This window comes from Mustela nigripes, chromosome 11 (assembly GCF_022355385.1).
Source record: "Mustela nigripes isolate SB6536 chromosome 11, MUSNIG.SB6536, whole genome shotgun sequence".
NCBI lineage: Eukaryota > Metazoa > Chordata > Mammalia > Carnivora > Mustelidae > Mustela > Mustela nigripes.
Genome location: NC_081567.1, coordinates 25,470,057 through 25,489,584, shown reverse-complemented (window position 1 = coordinate 25,489,584; position 19,528 = coordinate 25,470,057). Strand labels below are relative to the sequence as shown.

Sequence of the window (19,528 nt, the reverse complement as noted above, 5' to 3'; positions counted from 1 at the left end):
TCTGCTCACAGAGAGTTCTACCCAAAGTTTGGAGTGGCCTCAGCAGTCCCCAGCAGTCCCCAGTGGTCCCCAGGCCCAAGAGGGTTCATACAGATGTTTCTGGATCCACCAAGGAGCCAAGGGGAAGCCAAGTGTGGGCAGGGCTCCTGTCTGCTCCCCTGCTCTTTCCATCTGCCCCAATAGACACACAACTGCTTCCATGAGAAAGGCTCCACATTCCGTCTGTTGGACGTGCTGAGCCTCTATGTAGGGGTTCGAGAAGGTTAAAGTTGGAAACCACTGATTTTGTTCAGTTGTCTTAATTTTCAGATGAGAGGTAGGGAACTCATTCGTCTCTAGAGCTGGGACATTTCGGGGATCTCGGGGTGACTTACAGACAGCAGAAATGTAATCTTGGGCAGTCCTCTTGCTAATGTGGCATCTGCTATGGTCTAGGGTCAGAACGTGCTTCAAAGTGAGACTCCCTCCTCACTCCCTATCCATTCCCAACACATCACCCCAAATTCTGACACCCAGATGACAAGGCCCGAGGGACCTAGAAGTCAACATGGGGGTCAACAGCACTGCTAAGTTTGATTTTTCTAAACTTCTGACTCATCTTTTTCTGTTTTCCAGCTAGGCACAAACTACATTCCCATGAAACAGCCGTGGTGAGATATGCCGAGTGTCTAGACCACATACCAAACATTCTAAACTCACTGCCTTCACCTACCCTGATCTGGAACACTGGGGACAGAGGGGAGGGTGGGGAGGGCAGGGCCAAGGCAGAGGGCATCTTTGGCTCCTGTCCGATGCCCCCTACCCACTCCATGTGGAGTTGGGAGAGTTGCCAATCAAATGACACCAGCTCTATCAGCATAGCAGGTGACACAAGAAAATCAATTAGCTCCTCCCCTCCCGGCATTCAAAGCTTGAGCACTAGTACAAAGGGACGGAAGGTGGTTGGGACACTGAGGTCTCCCTTGACAGCATTCTAGAAGGAGAATCGCAAATCCCTGCTGCCAAGATCCCTGGAGGGGTCCTGAATCCTGGTGTCCCTGAGGACTATTCATTCATCAGCTTCCCGGTTGTCCTTCCCTTAAATGCCCTTTGGCTGTTGTCTATGTCAGAGTTGGTTTCTCTGGCTTACCACGATGCTGGTGAATAGAACGGACCTTAAGCAAACCTGTCTCCAGATAGAGCTTGCTCACCTCCATGAACTGGGTATCAAAGATGAAGTTATGCCCGCCGTGAGCCATGGAAAACTATGACTGAAGAAAATGTCAGCTAGCAGGAAAGGAAGCACTTTTTGAGAAACCACGTGCCCCTCAGGGTTCACCATTAACTGAATTGGAATTTCAAGCCCAGGTGGACCAACTATCCATTGCTACATGCAAACCACCCTGAAATTCAGTGGGTTAACACAGCAAGAACCTAGGGGCGCCTGGGGGGCACACTCGGTTAAGCATCTGACTCTTGATTTTGGCTCAGGGTGGAGAGACAGAGCCCAGCGTCGGCCTCTGTGCTCAGCACGGAGTCTGGGTAAGACTCTCTCTCCCTCTGCCCTTCCCCCACTCGGTCTAAATTTAAAAATAAATTTAAAACAAAACAGTAGGAATCCACTGTTGTCTTTGAGACTATGGGTCTGCTAGGTGGTCCTTATGTCAGCTGGGGTCCATGGTCTGTGGTCAGTGGTAGGTCAGGCAGATGGTTTTGCTGTTAGCTGGGTTCTCTCTCACATTCTGGGGGATTGTTGGCCATAAGATAAGGCAGCTTGGCCATTTTCCACCCACTCTCTCATCCTTCAGCAGATCAGCCCAGGCCTATTCACATGGCTCCAAAGGAAAGAGCAGAACTGTGCAAATCCTCCGAGGCCAAGGCTGGGAGCTATCAATTCTGCCGGCTTTTAATCGACAAAGCGAGTCCCAAGGCTAGCCCTGATGCAGGGGGTGCAGACACAGATTCCCGCCATGGTAGCCTGAGCTGGAGAGTCACATTGCAATGGGCAGGGAGTGGGGGTTGTGGGGGGTGGAGTATTAGGGCCATTTTGCCAGCTGTCTACTACACCCTGTAAAATTAGTATGATAGCCTAACAGAAGAGTGACCTGGACAGGTTCAGTTGCTCATTCAAAGTTACAGAGGGTTTTAACAACTGGTCTCATCCTTGGTGCTACTGACATGTTAGATAGGATTCTTCTCTGTTGAGAGGCACTGTCCTGTGTGTCCTAAGGATGTTAAGCAGCACGTCTGGCCGCTATTTACAAGATGCTAGGGACCAGCAAAAATGTCTCCAGACGGGGTCCAGAGTCTCCTGGGCAGAAATCCCCATTCTTCTGGTTGAGAAGCACTGCCCTAAAGCTGAGACTTGACTTGCACACTACCTCTACTCAGTCCTAGACTCTCAAAAGAAAGTAATTCTCAAAAACCTTCAAAGCCAGAAAGGGCCACAATTGTCACCGCAGTTTGGGACGACGAAAGTGTCACCCTTCTCTTTCCCCTTGCTCTGTATTTGTTGTCTCCTGGTCCTCCGTGGACCTGGTCGCCCGGTGCCTTGAGAGGCTTCAAATGGGGAACCACCCCCAGGCCACCCTCCCCACTGGCGCCACCGCTCACACCGCCGATTGGTCCCGGTTTCCTAACAGGAAACATTCACCCTACAAGACGCGAGCACGTCCGTTTTCAATCTCAGTTAACTTTTACAGCAGTTTTTCCCATTTGCCGGCCACTTGGGCTGAATGCAAAAGCATGGGCCGTTTCCTTCACTGGGTATTTTTCATCCTGTGTCAATTAGCACGATGAAGGGAGTCTAATCATGATGTATGGGGCCGTGCCAGAGCGGCTGGCGCTGGCGGCTCTGCAGGAGGGACAACGGTAGAGTGGAGTCCCCGCTGTGTCCGGCCCTGGGGCACCGCTGGACCTGAATCTCCGTGCCTGACAGCACCCGAGGGGACTCATTGCTAGTGTGGTTTGACCCAAGGACAAAAGAAAAAACCAGGGAGACTTTTGTATCCAAACATGTCAGGGCCAAAGGGGTCCTCAAGATCATTCTGTCCAACCTCCTCCTCATACACATAAGTCAACCTGACTCCAGAGAGGTCAAGGTCAGCCGCACAGTTAATACCAAATCCAAGCCCCAAAGTTAGACATCCTGATACCCAGTCCAATCTTCTTTTTATACTTTTTTTTTTTTTTGCTTTTGAAAACCCAACTTTTTTTTTTTCTCCTCTTCCTAACCTCTACTTGCCAAGCCCCCTTATTCTTTTTTTTTTTTTTTTTTTTTAAAGATTTTATTTATTTATTAGGCAGAGAGGCAGGCAGAGAGAGAGGAGGAAGCAGGCTCCCTGCTGAGCAGAGAGCCCGATGCGGGACTCGATCCCAGGACCCTGAGATCATGACCTGAGCCGAAGGCAGCAGCTTAACCCACTGAGCCACCCAGGTGCCCCAAGCCACCTTATTCTTAATTAAAATTTAAACTCGACAGTTACTGAACGTCTCCTAAGCATAAAGATCTGGGTTAGGGGACTCGGTCTCTTCCTGCAGGGATCTCACCATCTCACTAGGGACAAGGGGATTGGGGGAAGAGAAGAAAACAGGCACAAACATAATCAGTACTCAAGTCAGAACTTCTTTGGTCCAAGAAAGTGGCTGAGGTGGGGTGGGGAGGGGGCACAGAGGAGAGACGGTTGCTCTGTGTCAGAATGAGGGCATGGATTTCTCCCTCTGTGGTTGTCGCTGAAGACAAAAATCAACCCATCTTCAAACCTGGGCCCCAGTGATGGGAAGGACTGGCGCCCAGAACCTGGGACATTGACCGGTTATCTCCACAGCCTGCACCCGAGATGGAGAAGTCTGATAAATTCTGAACCAGCGCCATCTGGTGGTCATACTAGAGAAAAGAGAGAGAGAGAGACTATGTCAAAATTTCCCCAGAGCTTCTAAGGATGATTGCTGTTTAAAAAGTGGGTTGCCTGCATAAAAACAAGCCCATCTATATAAAACTGAAAAGCCAGATCGGGTTTGGGATAAATGTATAAATGACACGCTCAGAAGAGGGTTCACCAAAACGTTAAAAGTAGCATCTCTGAGTGATTTGTTTTGACTGATAATGTATTTTGTTCTATGCACTCCTTTTTAACATTGTTTTTTTTTTTTTAAATAATGAACATAGTTTTTTTTTTAACCACTGAAAATGATAAAAATTTTACTCAATTCAGAGAGAAAAAAAAAATAAGTGGAGAGACCGAGGGTATCTCGACCCAGAATAAAGCACTGAGTTACTCCCGTGGGCTGACTAACCTTTAGCAGGAATAAAAGCAGGTCAAAATGAAACTCAAGGGTAGTTTTGAAGAGTAAATGCAGGGAGGAGATGCCACACGAGGCCAAGGATGATAGCTGGATTAGTAAATAAACACCTTATACTTATGTAACTCCAAGCAATTTACAGAGTACTTTTAATGATCCTCTCACTCTCAAAACGCTCACTCAGCTTCGTGGCTTGGAGGGGGGGGGGGGCTCCCCAAAGCTCTGTTCTTATCTCTGCTTGAGTCTTGCCAGAGCTATATTATGACTTATCTACTGGGATCACAATAAATAACACTGAAACTGATTGGACATCGTGAGGATGCCAGACGCCGAGCCAAGATCTCCATATGCATCAGCACGTTGGATCCTCACGAAAACCCCATGGGGTAGACAGTAGGACACTCCTCACTGGATATGGACATCTTCCCACTGACTCACAAGATGCCGGACATGAAATGCCACGTTGAATTCGGCTTCATAGCTCGAGTACCTCTATGGTGGGTCCTGGGCGGGTGAAATGGATAAATAGAAGGATGGCATGTAAGGAAAAACACAAAATTAAGAAGAAAAAATTGCCCTGAAACGAACCTTTACTGAGCACCTACCATGTCTCCGAGGGGCTTGTAAGTGCTGAGAGTATAACAATGTGTGAGACCAAACCCCATGTCGCTCCATGAGTTGGAATAGAGACCCTAGAAGAGAGCCATTTTTGTGGGGGGAGGATCAGAATTCTATTATTATTACTACTATTATTATTATTATTCAGTTGGGATCTCAATAGGAAACATGCAGGGTAGCATAATCCGAAGAGAGTTTGCTACGAATTTCAGAAACGTGGAGTGATTCTCAAGTCAGCGTGCATCAGAATCACCTAGAGGCCTGTTTAAGTTGGGCATGGCCCCCTAATTTGCATTTCTGGCAAATTCCCAGGTGATGCTGACACAGCTGGTACAGAAGAAGTGCCCTGAGGGTGAGAACAAAAATCTGGCCAGCAGCGGTGGAGAGGCTGATACTGCCCTAAGCCATCAGGGACAAACAGACAGAAAGTTCATAAAGTTGCCAGAACTTGGAAAGGGGGAGAGAAGGCTACCTTGAAGGGCTTTTGGTGGAGGCTGAGGCTACCTTTCAGGGCAGGGATTGGGGAATAAACACCACAGCCCTTCCCCTCTTCCTCCCTCCTGCCTCCTTCCTTCTGCCTCTACCTAACTGGTTCGACCCAGCAGAGGTGATGAGGTTCAAGGGCTCAGTCTCCCAGAGACAGCACAAGATGGGACAGGGCGAGAGTGGGTCTAGGGGGACTATACGATGAGTATAAGTATCAGTGGGATCTCCAAGAGCGGATGTGGAGCAAGAAACTGAGTGCAGGCTGGAAGACAGGAAATCCCAAAGACCAAGAAGCAGCCTATCATGTCTGCAGTGCTGGGGCCCAACAGAGCTGCCCAGAGGTTCCGTGGTGGATCCAAGGATGGGGAGACCCCAAGTCAAGCTCACAGGACTCGGGAGTTCTGGTCAAAGAGGCACCTGGGGAGTCAGGACAAGCAGAGAGGAGAATCGAGATAAGGATAGGGATGGGAGAGAACACTCCAGGTGGGTATGAGTGGGTAGCGAGAAAGCTAACTTGATACAGCCCCTGAAGCACAGATGTCAAGAGGAAGCTAGAAACCGCTACGTCAAAATAAATGGGGCTCAACATTCAGCACCAACCGCCAAGGAAGTTCCATCCACATAGTGAAGCAGTGTGACCCACCTACTTGAGAGACGACCCCCTCTGGAGCCAAGGCACTCTCTCCTCATGCCTTTGATTTCACAACACCCGCTGCCCCAACTCCACCTCTGTCCCACAAAGCTTCATCAAGAATTTGCTCTTTGGGGTGCCTGGATGGCACAGTTGGGTAAGTGCCCTACTCTTGGTTTTGGCGTTGTGACACTGAGCCCCAAGTGGAGCTCTGTGTTCAGCAAGGAGTCTGCTTGAGGTTCTCTCTCCCTCTTCCTCTGCCATGCCCCTACCTCTAAACTAAGTAAATAAATCTTAAAAAAAAAAAAAAAAAAAAAGAATTTCCTGTTTTCCAACTGTGATTGTGAATTGTTGTGTGGCGTGTTTTCAAATCTGGGTGACTTTGGAGAAGGTGACGAGAATGCCTGAGAAACTGGGGATCATCGGGAAGACCCCCTTACCTTCAATAGAAGTTTGTCATAAACTTCCTGGTGCCTCACATTTCACCATTAAAGATTCATTCCTTTGGCTTAAGGCTTTAATCCTCTATTAAATGTAAATCTCACCAGCCAGCCGATAGTGTTTGGGGAATGAGGTCATACATTAAGCCTTATCTATCACTGACACCTCAATGAGAGTGAGTTGACAGTCTTTTCAGAGCCAGGTTTAATAGGGGAGAAGGGAGATAAATGTGCAGGTATGGAGGAACCTAGTAGCAAAGGGAGAGACACTCAAGGAGATAGGATCAGAAACTAACATTTATTGAGGCATTATGCTAATAAGAAAAAGAAAAATAGCTACCTTTTACTGACTGCTTAAATGTGTCAGGTTCCATGCTGGGCTTTTTACATGTGGGGGGATAATTTACTGTGGTATCTGTCTGTGTTCTGTTCTCCTTGCTAAAGAACGCTCAAAAGATCAAGAGGGATTTTCCTTGCCTCATCTTATAAAACAAGTAACCAAGCCTTGGTGTTCTGGGAGTGTGCTCCCTCATGTCCCATCAGCTCAGGTGCCTTTATGTAAGAAAACACCCAAATAGAAGTGGCTCAAACAATGGACACACTATCTCATTTCATATAACAAGTCTGGATGCAGGAGGCTCCGGGGTGAGCCACAGATCATCAGGGACTCGGGGCCTCCCTTCCTTCAGCTCTGTCATGCTCAGTGGTTGCCTTGATCCTTGACCTTGTCCCTTAAGGGTCACTACATGGCAGCTGCTGTGTCAAGCACCATGACACTGGGCTAAAGAAGATGGGTTTCCCCTTCTGTGTCTTTCCTACAGTTGAAGACTCAGTTGCATCCCAAATCACTGCTGTGATCACCATGCTCTTGATCCAAGATGGCGCCATCTATATTCCGAGCAGCAGAATGGAAAAGAGGAATAAGAAGGGACAAACAGCAGGCATGAACTGTCTCTTAAAGGCTCCCAGAAACTTCCATCCACTCTATCCACTTCGATCCCTTTGGCCAGAACTCAGCTACCTGACTACCCCCAGCTGTAAGTCAGGCTGATAAATATTAGACCTACTTTGGGCATCTGCTCATTTACAGCTAAAAATGCCATTGGCATGGGGAAAAAAAGAGAAACTTGATAGTGCAGACAACCAGAATCTCAGCCAAAGAATCTAAGACATAAATTAGGAGACATCCAAAAGGCAACTCTTGCCCTAGTTTTGTTTGGGAGAGATGGAACCTCATTGACAAGGAGGGAAAAGAGTCTGGTTAAGGGTCGGGGAATCATGGTGAGGAGGTGCAGTAGGCATTGGCTTCTCTATAACATGAGGGGGAGAGAGGCTGGAGGTTTTCACAAGTGACAGAATTAGTATTCTGTCTGAACACTGAGCGCTGTGGGATTCCAGGGAGGTTGGACAAGATGCCAAGACTTTGATAGCACTGGCAAAAATCTCTGTGGCCAAACCTCTGGCTAGAAGAAAATGCAGTAGATGAGAAGCGTCCCTGGGTCCTTGGAGAAAACAAAGACTAGAAGACAAAGTAGGATAAGTTCTGTGGCAACGTGGAGCAGAAGCATTGGGAACTCTGGTGGCCCCAAGGACAGAAGTCCAAGCCCCTCTTAATTTTTAAGTCACAACGTCAGTTCCCTAGATTTTGTATATCTTTGGGGATGGGCAGGCAATGGCCCTGAACATGCCTGTGATTGATGGTCTCAACACTCTAACTAGTGGAAACCTAGACCCAGATTTAATTTGATTTAAAATAAAATATATCATCATCTATTGTGTTCGAATGCTGTAGAGCAAACTCATAGCTGCTCATTCACATTGTTGGCATGGTCACAACAATTGCTATTAGGTTGGTGTTGTGTTGCCTGCATTACCACTGAGGAAACTGAGATTCTGAGAAGGTGTGTCATTTATATAAAAAAAAAAAAAAAAGGAAAGGAAAGAAAATAAATGGTTTTGCAGAGCCATGATTCACTCCCAGATCTCGGACTCAAAGCCAACACCAATGACCTGGTCCATATTGAAGGCAAAGGAAGGATGAAGTTGTAAAAGGAAAAAGTTACCAACTCCACCATATTGCCCACAGCCAGCCAGGATCCTGTCTAGACATGGTTGGGCAGAAACGTAGAGACTGTCTTGGACAAGAGCTGCAGTGGCAGCTGACAGAAATAAAACTGGCATGAGGAAAATAACAGCGACAATGAGCAATTTGTTGATTTATAAATCTAGAAGTCCACAGCGCATCTGGCTTCCTTCTGGCTACAACCATGCTGTCTCTTCTCAAATTTCCAGTGTCCTTTCCAGGGATGGGTTCTAACCATAGGTGTGCCACTTCCGTGTGGTGACAAGATGGTAGCCTGTAAGTCCAGGCTTGTCTAGTACTAAATCATTAGCCCCAAGACAAAAGGAGAGCATCTCTTCTCCAGTGGGTTCCATCATAAGTGTCAAGATTGTTCTCTTTGGCTTGGATAAAGCCACGTGCTCTCAACCAACGCTGGAAGGTGGGAAGATGGAAGACAAGGATCTAAGTCATGAAACCACCTCTGGGATGAAAAGTAGGAGAAGGTGACTCTCCAAGGGGAAGTCAGGATGATTTTACTGCAGAAGAGGAAATGAACTTGGGTGGACGGCAGCAACAGACATTTGCTGCAGAGAACAAAGCAAGCCACAGTGTATAGACATACATGGGCAAGTGCACGCACGTGCGTGCGCGCGCACACACACACATACTTATGAACCACAAAGATCAGCAAATCAGGCTCCAACCAGCTCTGGACCTAGTGAGGTCAAGGAATATGAATGCCATAAGCCACTTTATAGAACAAACTCTCTACAATCCCTCTTACCGCCCTTCCGCAGCAGAGAAAGCTACCCCGCAGGCAGCAGGAATATAAATCTCTTGAACACCTTGCTCATTTCCCCCCTTAACATTTGGCAAAAGACAGACTCTCGAGGAAATAGAGCATGGGACAACCATTCTCTTTCCCACCCAAGAGCTATCAAACTGGTGGGTCTGGCCATATTCCAAAGGTGCAGTCGTGGAAGGGATAATGGGAATGTGCCTGGATGGGGATGCATTCACGCCTGATTGCGTGGCAGAAAAGGTAGCCTTGTTCTGAGCCATCTGCCACCTTGGAAACGACAGTAACAAGACTTAAGCTGCCAGACTGCTTATATAACCCGTACAGTCACACAGCAGAAACAGAGATGCTATGGAAATCAGTCAAACGGCATCACAGAAGGCATATGATATATCTATGTCATTTTCCCAAATAAACGGATTCTACACAGTCGCATCAAAGTGTAGACACTCCCTCTCCTCAGACAGTCTCTGAACTCAGTGCCTAAATGCCACGCTGCTTTACGATGAGTCAAGGGATGCCTCCCATTTTTTGAACCTCCCCCACACCTTTCTCTCTCTCTCTCTCTCCCTCTCCGCAGAAACTCTCTGAATGTTCAGTCTATGCTTCTCCCTGGATCCTTGGTGCCTCTGACACCCAAAATGCAAGAGCCAGATTTTGACCAAGCCAGAATTTTTCAGACTCCGGGTTCTCAGAAGAGGTGAACAACATTGCCCGAACTGTCGAAAGTGAATAATGTCATTTGTTCGCCTAAAGCCATAGGCACACGTGTTTAGAATCCTCAGATGAGGATTTCCACACCAACTTTGCTCTTGCCTTTATCTTCTCTTCCCTACTTTCCATTGTTCCTTGCATCACCTTCCACATCCCCTCATCTCCATTATGACATGGTCAGTACTTGTGCGAACTAACTTAAGCTCTTTCTGGAATCAGGCGGCATCTTACTAGACTCCCACTCAGCTCAGAAAGGAGCTCCCATCATGGAAGTTACATGGACAACAGCCTGATGACAAGACGCACATGTCACTCCTTCTGTCTCGTGCTCTTTTGTGCCATCCAGTGGTCTTGGCTGGACCATCCACCTTGTGCCCACTCTCTGGTGCATGTCCTCATCTGCCACTGTTGCATGTCCTTTGCGGAGCGTGAAGAGTTAAACTAGGTTAGGTCAAAATATATGGATGATTTGGCTTCACTGTAAAGGGGCTGAGCTACTTGGACATCGTATCTGTTGCTGGATTTGTTGACCTTCACTCCCCTTGAAGCTCCAGACCTGATGTGTTCAGGCTTTATGTGCAGGGACTGTGAAAAGCTTCATCTTTCTCCCACATTTGCTGGATAAGGAAAGGGGTGCCAATACTGCCAATGAGCTGATAATTGTGCATCAGCCTAGAGACACCCCAAGACAATATTGGCACAGCAGAATGCCATTTGTGTGTGTCTACCAATGGGGAAAACACAAGTTAACCTACATGATAAGTCACAAGTCTTATAATTTTATTTTTTATTTTATTTATTTATTTGACAGAGAGAGATCACAAGTAGGCAGAGAGGCAGGCAGAGAGGTGGTGAGGCGGACGGGGGGTAGGTGGGAAGCAGGCTCCGTGCCGAGCAGAGAACCTGATGTGGGACTCGATCCCAGAACCCTGGGATCATGACCTGAGCCGAAGGCAGAGGCTTAACCCACTGAGCCACCCAGGTACCCCGTAAGTCTCAAGTCTTAAAGAGAACAGACAGGCCTCATCATGGCTCTGTCTATCTCTTCAACCACTACCCACCACATACTTTCTGCTCTGGAAACACCAATTCACTTTTTATTACACACATACATGCATCTTTTTATTCTCTTCTCCATTTAGTTAATCACAGGCATGCTTCCCTGTATAGTTACAAAAACCGACCCAACATACCCAACAATACTAGCATCGCTGCTAACGTTCACCTCCTCCAGGAATCCTTCTTGGGTTAGACTGGAAAGCTTCCTTCTGTCATGGAACCTACCACATTGTAGGTTGAGTTTCTTGAGCTCAAAGGCTCCCTCTTACTCATTCGCGTTTGCATCCCTAACACAGAACCTGGTGCATGACCAATGCTGGAATCTGGCAAATTGCCCAAACTTCCTCCCGCTGGGATTTTACCCAGTTGGTACCAGACGCTAAGGCCACATGACAACCTAAATAGAGTATCATCTTGATCTCTGGCTGGGCCAAGACCATTAACCTCACCACATAAGGTTTTCTGACTAACTATTGGCAAGCACGGCTTATCTCGGCTTGGAGCCAAACCTAGCCTTCCTCCTGTCTCCGTATCTGACCCTTAAAATGCAAAGATGAAGGAAATGCTGAGAAAAAGAGGTTTGTCACCACCATCACCAGGAGAAAGATCTGATGTTGATAAATGATAAATGGCTAATGTTTGACTTTTTCTAGAAAAACCGCAAGTTTGGGTTGTGTTTTGTTTTTTTTTTTAATGACAAACCCCAGAATGATAACAAAATGTACTGCAAAGAGACAGGCTTCAGCAAAAAGAAAGTGCACCCATTTCCTGAGACTCGTGGACAAGATTGCATGAGAAGTCAGAAGTCTTGCTGGTTCATATTATCTACCCAGTGTTTTTCTAGAAAAATGCAAACCAAGACTGTGGCTGGTGGAGGTCACTCTGGCAGCTGTTCCACTCCACCCCACTCAAAGACAAAGCTAAAAAACCATTAAGGGTTGTAGGGCTGGGGAGGGATGTCACCATCTGCCTAAGGGCTTATGAGTGGCTTTGGACCCTGGTATAAAGAGGAGGTCAAAGCAATGCCATTTAGTGGGTCCATCAGACAAATTTAAAAATATCTATTAAATATATTTTCAGTGCATCTCCTTCCAAAGTCTATAAGGAGACATTTCTGAGAAAGAGAAATATGAAGGACTTACATCTAAGAAAAGATGCTAGCTTTCTCACCAAAGAGAAACACCACTTAAAATCACGGTCTGATGCCATTTTCACCTTATCAGAGTGGCAAGAATTATGTTTGATCACATGCTATGTGAGGGGGAAAGCTCTTTCATGTATTATCGATGGAAGAATTCATTGGTATAATCTCCATGACGAATTGGTCAATATCTATCACAATTACAAATCCCCATAACCTTGGACCCAGCAAATTTGCTTCTAGAAATTTTCTCTATAGATATACCTGCAAATGAGAAGATAATATATATCCATGGGTATTCATTACCGCATCATTAATAAAGATAAAGTAATGACAGGAACCTACATTTACATTAAAGGGAGTGTACATAAATAATTTATGATGTATCCATACCATGGACTATTATGTAGCAGGAGAAAAGAATTAAACTTAATTTTATGTACTGATGTGGAAGCTTCTCAGTATATATTACAGAGCTGGGGAGAAAGGAAATTGTAGAAGAAAATCTACAGTAAGCTACTGCTTATATAAAAATGTATGCGTGTATTTATGTAAATGCAGAGGAAAAGTTCTGGTTACCAGGAATGAGACAGTATTTCTTGAAGGCAACTTATTCATGTGAATATGATTATTACGCGGGTGCTTCCTCTGAGTGTCGATGTTAGAAAATTGCCCTTGGCAAATATTCCTATAATTGCAGACATTTTTGGAGCTGGAAGAGTCCTTAGGAATTATCAAGCCCAATCCCCAGGCTCTACAGATGTGTCCAGTGAGGCCAGGTGGTTCACTGCCAAACCTTACATAAGAACCTGGGTCCTTCCCAACATGAAAAGGGCACACACTGGAAAGGCTTCAGTCTTCATATAAACTTTGTCTTTGCTATGATTGTTGCATATTCTTAAAAGTCCTCCCACCTGCTCCAGCCCCACCGCAGCCCCAGGGAAACATTTCCCGGGGCTGAAGAGAAGGGACAGAAGGAAGCTTATTTCACAAAGGTGAAGGCTGCTTGAGAAATCAAGTGTGGTCTTTCTAAAAGCGGAGGGTGATGCACCATCAGTTTAATTCCTATTCATTTGTGGTGCTTATTAGAGTGTCTGAAAATATAAGCTGAGTAATTGGAGCATTAGAATTGATTAATTGAAGTAGGCTTTTGGTGTAAATACACCTGGAGAGATTTTTCAAGGTGGGATTCTCTGCTAAGGATTCGGAGAAATTCAGACCTCTGAACGTTGGGATAAAGATGGAAGGGTGGTTTTAAAACATGGCCACAAAATTTTTGACACCCCTGCCATTAAGAGGTGGTGTGTGTGTGTGTGTGTGTGTGTGTGTGTGTGTCTGTGTGTCTGTGTGCCCTCACCTTGAACCTGAGTGGGCTCATAACTGCCTCAACTTACCAAGTATGGCAGAAAGGACGCTACGTGACTTCTAAAGGTAGGCGGTCAAGAGCCATGAAGCGTCTACTCCCTCTTGAAGCCATGAGACACCATGAGAGAAGACCAACCACCCTGGGTCGCCATGTTGAAAGAAAGCCCAAGCTACTGGGAGAGATCACATGTGGGCATTTCAGTCAACGGTCCCAGCTAAGCCCAAGCGGCAGACCTCTGAGTGAAGAAGCCTCCAGATGATTCTAGGTACCACCCATTGGACTCATTGTCATCTCTTCAAACCTTCCCAGCTGGAGTACCCGATAGGTATTTCCTATCCAAAATCCTGACCCACGGAATCTGTGGGTATAATAAAACAGTTATTGTTTTAAGGCAGTAAATTTGGGGTGGTTTGTGATGATATAGCAAGAGGCAACTAGATTATATGAATCCTATAACAATGAAATTTTCCAATCCCTGGGGCCCTAAGAAAAAACATTGCTCCAGAAATCAATTTTGATCCCATGCTGATTTGATTTTTCACCTCCTCAACTGATCTACCCCTACTTTGCTTGTACCTTTACTTTAGAAACAGTAAGTAATTGTTCCTATGGTCCTGTTTCCATCTCCAGACTAGGAGATCCTCAGCTAAAGAGATCTCTCCCTCTTCATCCTCAGAGCCCCATGAACCCAGTACAAGACCTGGAGCCCGTGAACATGTTTATGGATCTCGAGACATGTTTCTTGGATGGATGACTGCCTCCCAACACCCTCCTCTGGGGCCCAGAAGACAGGGCATACCAATCATCAGAGCTGAAAATAATGGCAGAGATTAATTAGCCATCCCTTTTACTTGACCAGGCCCTGAGAGGAAAAGTGACAAACCCAAGGAGACATAGCTAGTTAATGAACTAGACCCACAGTGTTCTTTACCACATCATCACTGAGGTGCAGTGAGTCCAAGTGGGAGGCAAGGAAGCAGGGTGGTTATGGGCTACAGAGACAGACAGCCCTGGGCCAAGCTCCTGGCTGACCATCTACACTGGTGGGTAGTGGTGGCTGTTCCAGAAGGAATGATAAGGATCTGACATTTCATATCCTACCAGCCCCATCCTCCATGAAGAGTAAACAGGTTCTTCTGGGTTTCTAAGGTCTGAGTCCTTCCTGTTAGGATATAAATCCATGATAGAGGGGGAAAGCAGTATAATAAGCCTTTTTTTTTTTTTTTTTTGCATTGAATAGCCTTAATGTCAGGGTTTGGAGATACAGAGGAAGAGCTATAGAGAGAGGAAAAGAAGGAAATCTGGATCCAGGGGATTGGCCCTAGAGAGAAAATGGATAGGCAGTGATTCTCATCTGGGTGACTTTTCCCCCAGGGGACATTTGGCCATTATCTCAAGATGCTTTTGGTGGTCAGAACTGGGGTTTGTTACTGGCAGCTAGTAGGTAGAAGCCAGGGATGCTGCAAGACATGCTACAACACACAGGACAGCCCCCATAACAAAGAACTAGCCAGTTAAAAATGTCAGTAATGCCAAGGTTAAGAAACTCTGGACTAGGGGAAGGACCGCTGGGTGGGGCACCCTCCGAGTTCCCAGGAGCAGAGGCCCAGCTAAAGGACCCATCCCAATGCAAAGCTCAGGCTCAGAGGAAAGCCTGTCCAGTCTTGTGATGGGTCTTCAGTCTGCCTGTGCTTCAAGATGGTCCCTGCTAACTGGCTGGTCCCCAGATGAGGATGGTCCCCAGAAATGTGTCCTTAGCAATGTCCCTGGGGCACAAGCAAGCTGCAGGAGACAGGAATTGGGACAGGAGTGGGGAGGGACCAGGATGCATTCAGTGCATTCCAAATTGGGAATGCGGACCTCTATATTATGACAGAAAACAAAGGTATTTGAGCAGAATTCTCTGGTCCAGGTTTGTGGCAAGAGAGGTGGTAGAAAATAGCACTAAAAGGACTAAGCCAGTGTCTTATATAGCATTAAACCAAAAGCGACTCCGACCACCCACTAATGATCGTGATTATTTGGCTGCCTATGAGACGGTTTACAAATGATTTGTGAATTTAAATTTTAATTAAGGCAGAAGCCCTTGGGGGCCTCTGGAGTTCAAGCATGAAAAAGAAAAAAATCTACTGCTGGAAAGAGTGGATTCAGAGGGCCTCGCAGCCCAGAAGAAATGCCCGTCCCATGCATCTGGTGGTCTAGCAGCCTGCAAGGGAGCCCAAGTTTGAGGTCACTCATCAACACTGGGATCAGGGGTCAGGACTGGACAACCCAGTGGAACTATGCTCTTCAGCATTCTAGAAAGTTCTTTAGAGTAAATCATAAAAATAAGAAAATCCAACTTTTCCACCTCTTTCTTGAGTTCTAATCTTAAAAATGTGCTGTACTTCCCACTTCACTGGCACAGGACCCAGCACTGGATTTCCTGGGATCTAGATTCCTCTCCATCACTGATACCCCAAGTGGCCTTGAACTTCATTAATCGTGTTGAGTCTTGGTTTCTCCATATGGGACTAATATTGTCACTGCTGGCTACCCCACAGTGCCTCTATCCTAAGGGAGATAAAGCACTTCAGAGTGGGTACTCTCTGGTAGGTCCACCCAGCTCACCTAATTCTCCCTGAGGTCTGACAAAAGCACCCATTGGCTTCTCAAGGTTGTTATAGCAACAAAGACACAGCCAACCTGAGACAAAGGTACAGCCCTGGCCAAAAGAATGCAGACAACACTCTCTTTCACACTTGATCTTATTGGATCCTAGAGACATGGGTTCAAATCCCAAGTCCCCCTAAGAGAGTTCTTTTCCCCCATTCTGGTAAAAGATGCATAACATTAAATTCACCATTTTAGCCATTTGTAAGGGTACAATTCAGGAGTGTTAAGTATATTCACTTTGCTGCAATGGATCTCTAAAACGTTTTCGTCTTGCAAAACTGAAACTCTATACTCACTAAACACCAACTGCCTTTCTATTTCCCATTTCTATGATCTCGACTACTATAGCTGCTCCATATGAGTGGAATGATGCTGTATGTGTCCTTTTGAGACTGGCTTATTTCATTTAGCATAACGTCCTCCAGTTTCATCCATGTTGTAGCACGTGATTCTTTTTCACAGCAGAATAGTATTCTGTTCTGTGTACTTACCATGTTTTCTTTATCCATTCATTTACAGATGGACATTTGAGTTGGTTCCACTCCTTCACTGTTGTCACTAGTGCTGCAATGAGCATAGATGTGCAAACATGTCTTCAAGATCCTCCACTTTTTTTTTTTTTTTTTGCATTTTGGTGCTTTATTTATCCTGTTTGTTTTTAATGCTGTATTATTTTTTCCAGCTTTGTGGTCTGATTGACAAATAAAAACTGTATATGTTTCGGGTGTACAGTGTGATGATTTAACATACGCATACCTTGTGAAATTATAATCACTATCATATTGATTAACCATCCATCCCCTTGCATGGTTCCCTTTTTGTGTATAGCAAGAACATTTACGATCTACTCTCTTAACAAATTAAAAGTATACCATACAGTATTAATCATTATAATCACCATGCTATAAATTAAATTCAAAACCTTCTTATGACTCAAAGTTTATACCCTTTGAGCAATATCTCTCCCATTTCCCCCAGCCCCTGGTCCCTGGAGACTGCCAGTCCACTCTCTGGCTCTATGAGTTCAACTTTCGTAGATTCCAAGAAAATGGAGTAAATATATATAATGGAATAAAAAAGATCTTCCCATTTGCAACAACAGGGATGAACCTCATGATTATTATGTTAAGTGAAATAAGCCAGACAAAGAAAAGCAAATACTGTATGATCTCACTTACATGTGGGATCTAAAAAAGTCAAGATCCTGCTTTGAATTCTTTTGGGTATATACCCAGAAGCGGGATTGGTTGATCATGTGGTAGTTCTATTTTTAATTTTCTAAGGATACTCCATACTGCTTCCTATAATGGCTGCACTATTTTACATTCCCACCAACAGCGCACAAGGCTTCCAGTTTCTCTGTATCTTCAACACTTGTAATTTTCTGTTCTTTTGAGAGTGGCAATCCTAATGTATGTGAGGTCACTACAGACAGTTTTGAGAAATTCAGTACCCTCTCTGGGTCAGGACAAAGGGAAACCAGCTGAACTGGTTTAGACGATCTTTCAGACGGTTCTAAAAAAATCTCAGCAAATCAGTCTCAGCATAGGGTCCAAATGAGATCATGGACATGAAAAAATCATCTTTGTCAACTGAGAAGGGCCATATGGCTGTGAATCGGCAGATCGTGTAAAGGCAAAGGGGTCTGACTTGATGGTCTGGGTACCTTAGATTCGTCACTCAGATTTGCTGACCACATGCTGTGTGTGACATTTTTAGTTTCTTCACCTATAAGATGTAGGTGATAATTCTTGCCCCCCCCCCTTAAGAGGGTTGATAAGAATACCAGAATAAATCATAGGAGATAACAAACTTGGAACAACCACAAGGGTGCTGTTCCTTGCTAAGAGTGAGGGCTGATACCATTTGTTCCATTAATAAGTGAGATACATTGAATGCCACGCTCTAAATGGATTGATTGTATAGTCTGTGAATTATACCTTACTAAGTTGTTTAAAAACACATATACACAACCAAGTGAGGAACACAGAAGCTCTTCAATAAGGTTCATCTACTTACAGTCTAAGAGAGACCCAGAATCCCAGAAAGGACATGGGCTTGGAGATCAGACAAACCTGGGCGCATCTGAATCTCAACTCAGCCCAGGTAACTGTGAGATTTTAACTATATGAGCTTTGTTTGGTTTACTCAAATGGAACAAAGGATTTTTTTTAACTTTCTTTTCAGGATTGTTGTATAACATATAATGAATCTGCTTGCCACGTAGTAAAGTGTCTAAAAATAACTGTTATTTCTGTGTTGTTATCCTTTCCTGAGAAACATGGCCTTCCTCAAGTTAATGGTGTCGCCCAAAGGCGGCCTGAAGTAGGAGGAAGAGGAAGACGTAGGAGACAAGTTGGAGGAAGACCGGGTTTGTGTTCGCAAATACTCTTTTTCCAGAAACAAGCCATTTATCAAAGTACAGGAGTCTCGTTTACTGTCAAAACACAAGGGCTAATTACATTTGAAGAACAATGGACTACAAGAGCAAAAAAGACAGGGCCTGTTCAATTAATGGGGAAAGAAGGGGGGTCTCGAGCATACAATATTTTGGACATCAGATTGGAATGGTTTAATTAGCCACTGCTACAGACTTTGGATCGTCTGTTGTTCCAGAAGCCATTAGTCATCTGTAGCTTTTAAGCATATCATTTAGATTCTCCCATTCAACAAATACTTTTCGAGTACCCGCTATGCGTCAAGAGCACTGGAGAGACACCACAGTCTAGTGGGAGACAGACAGCTTGGCCCACTAATGGGTGTCTTAAACTTCTTAGGTCTCGTTTCATCCAACACCATGCTCCTCTCCCGTGTTCCCCATTTCAGTAAAAGGCCTCTCCCTCTGTCCAGTGGTTCATGACAAACACTATGGGGTCATCCCTGAGTCCTATCCTTCTATTAGACCCTAGTCCTGTTGATTCTGTCACCAAAATTGCTCTTGACTCTACCCACACCTTTGTAGACACATGGCCGCTACCCCCAAGGCAAGGCACCAGCTCAATAAGAATGTCTCTTAAGAGAAAAAAAAAATTGTTTTGTCTGCTTGTCTATGTCCGCTTCCCACTGCAACCACACAACATCCACACGACATCCAGGGTGATATTTTTAAATGGTGAATCACATCATGCCATTCCTCTGTTTAAAACCCTTCCTAGTCTTCCTGTTGCTTTTGGACCAGAAGCCAGAATCTCTGATATGGCCAACAAGTTCCCACGTGCTCTGCGCCATCCACTTTCCCGATTGCTGGCAGGGCTCCTGGCCCATCAAGCTCTCTCT

At 45.4% G+C, this 19,528-nt stretch overlaps 1 long non-coding RNA gene across 1 annotated transcript in view; it reads right to left on the bottom strand.

Annotated features, from left to right (window-relative positions):
* Positions 1–3,583: 3,583 nt before the first annotated feature.
* The window catches only part of LOC132027208 (uncharacterized), a 199,188-nt gene continuing 183,243 nt past the window's right edge, over positions 3,584–19,528 (bottom strand). Inside the window, exon 4 of the long non-coding RNA XR_009407090.1 lies at positions 3,584–3,865. This is a non-coding gene — a long non-coding RNA (uncharacterized LOC132027208). The remainder of the gene's footprint in view (positions 3,866–19,528) is intronic.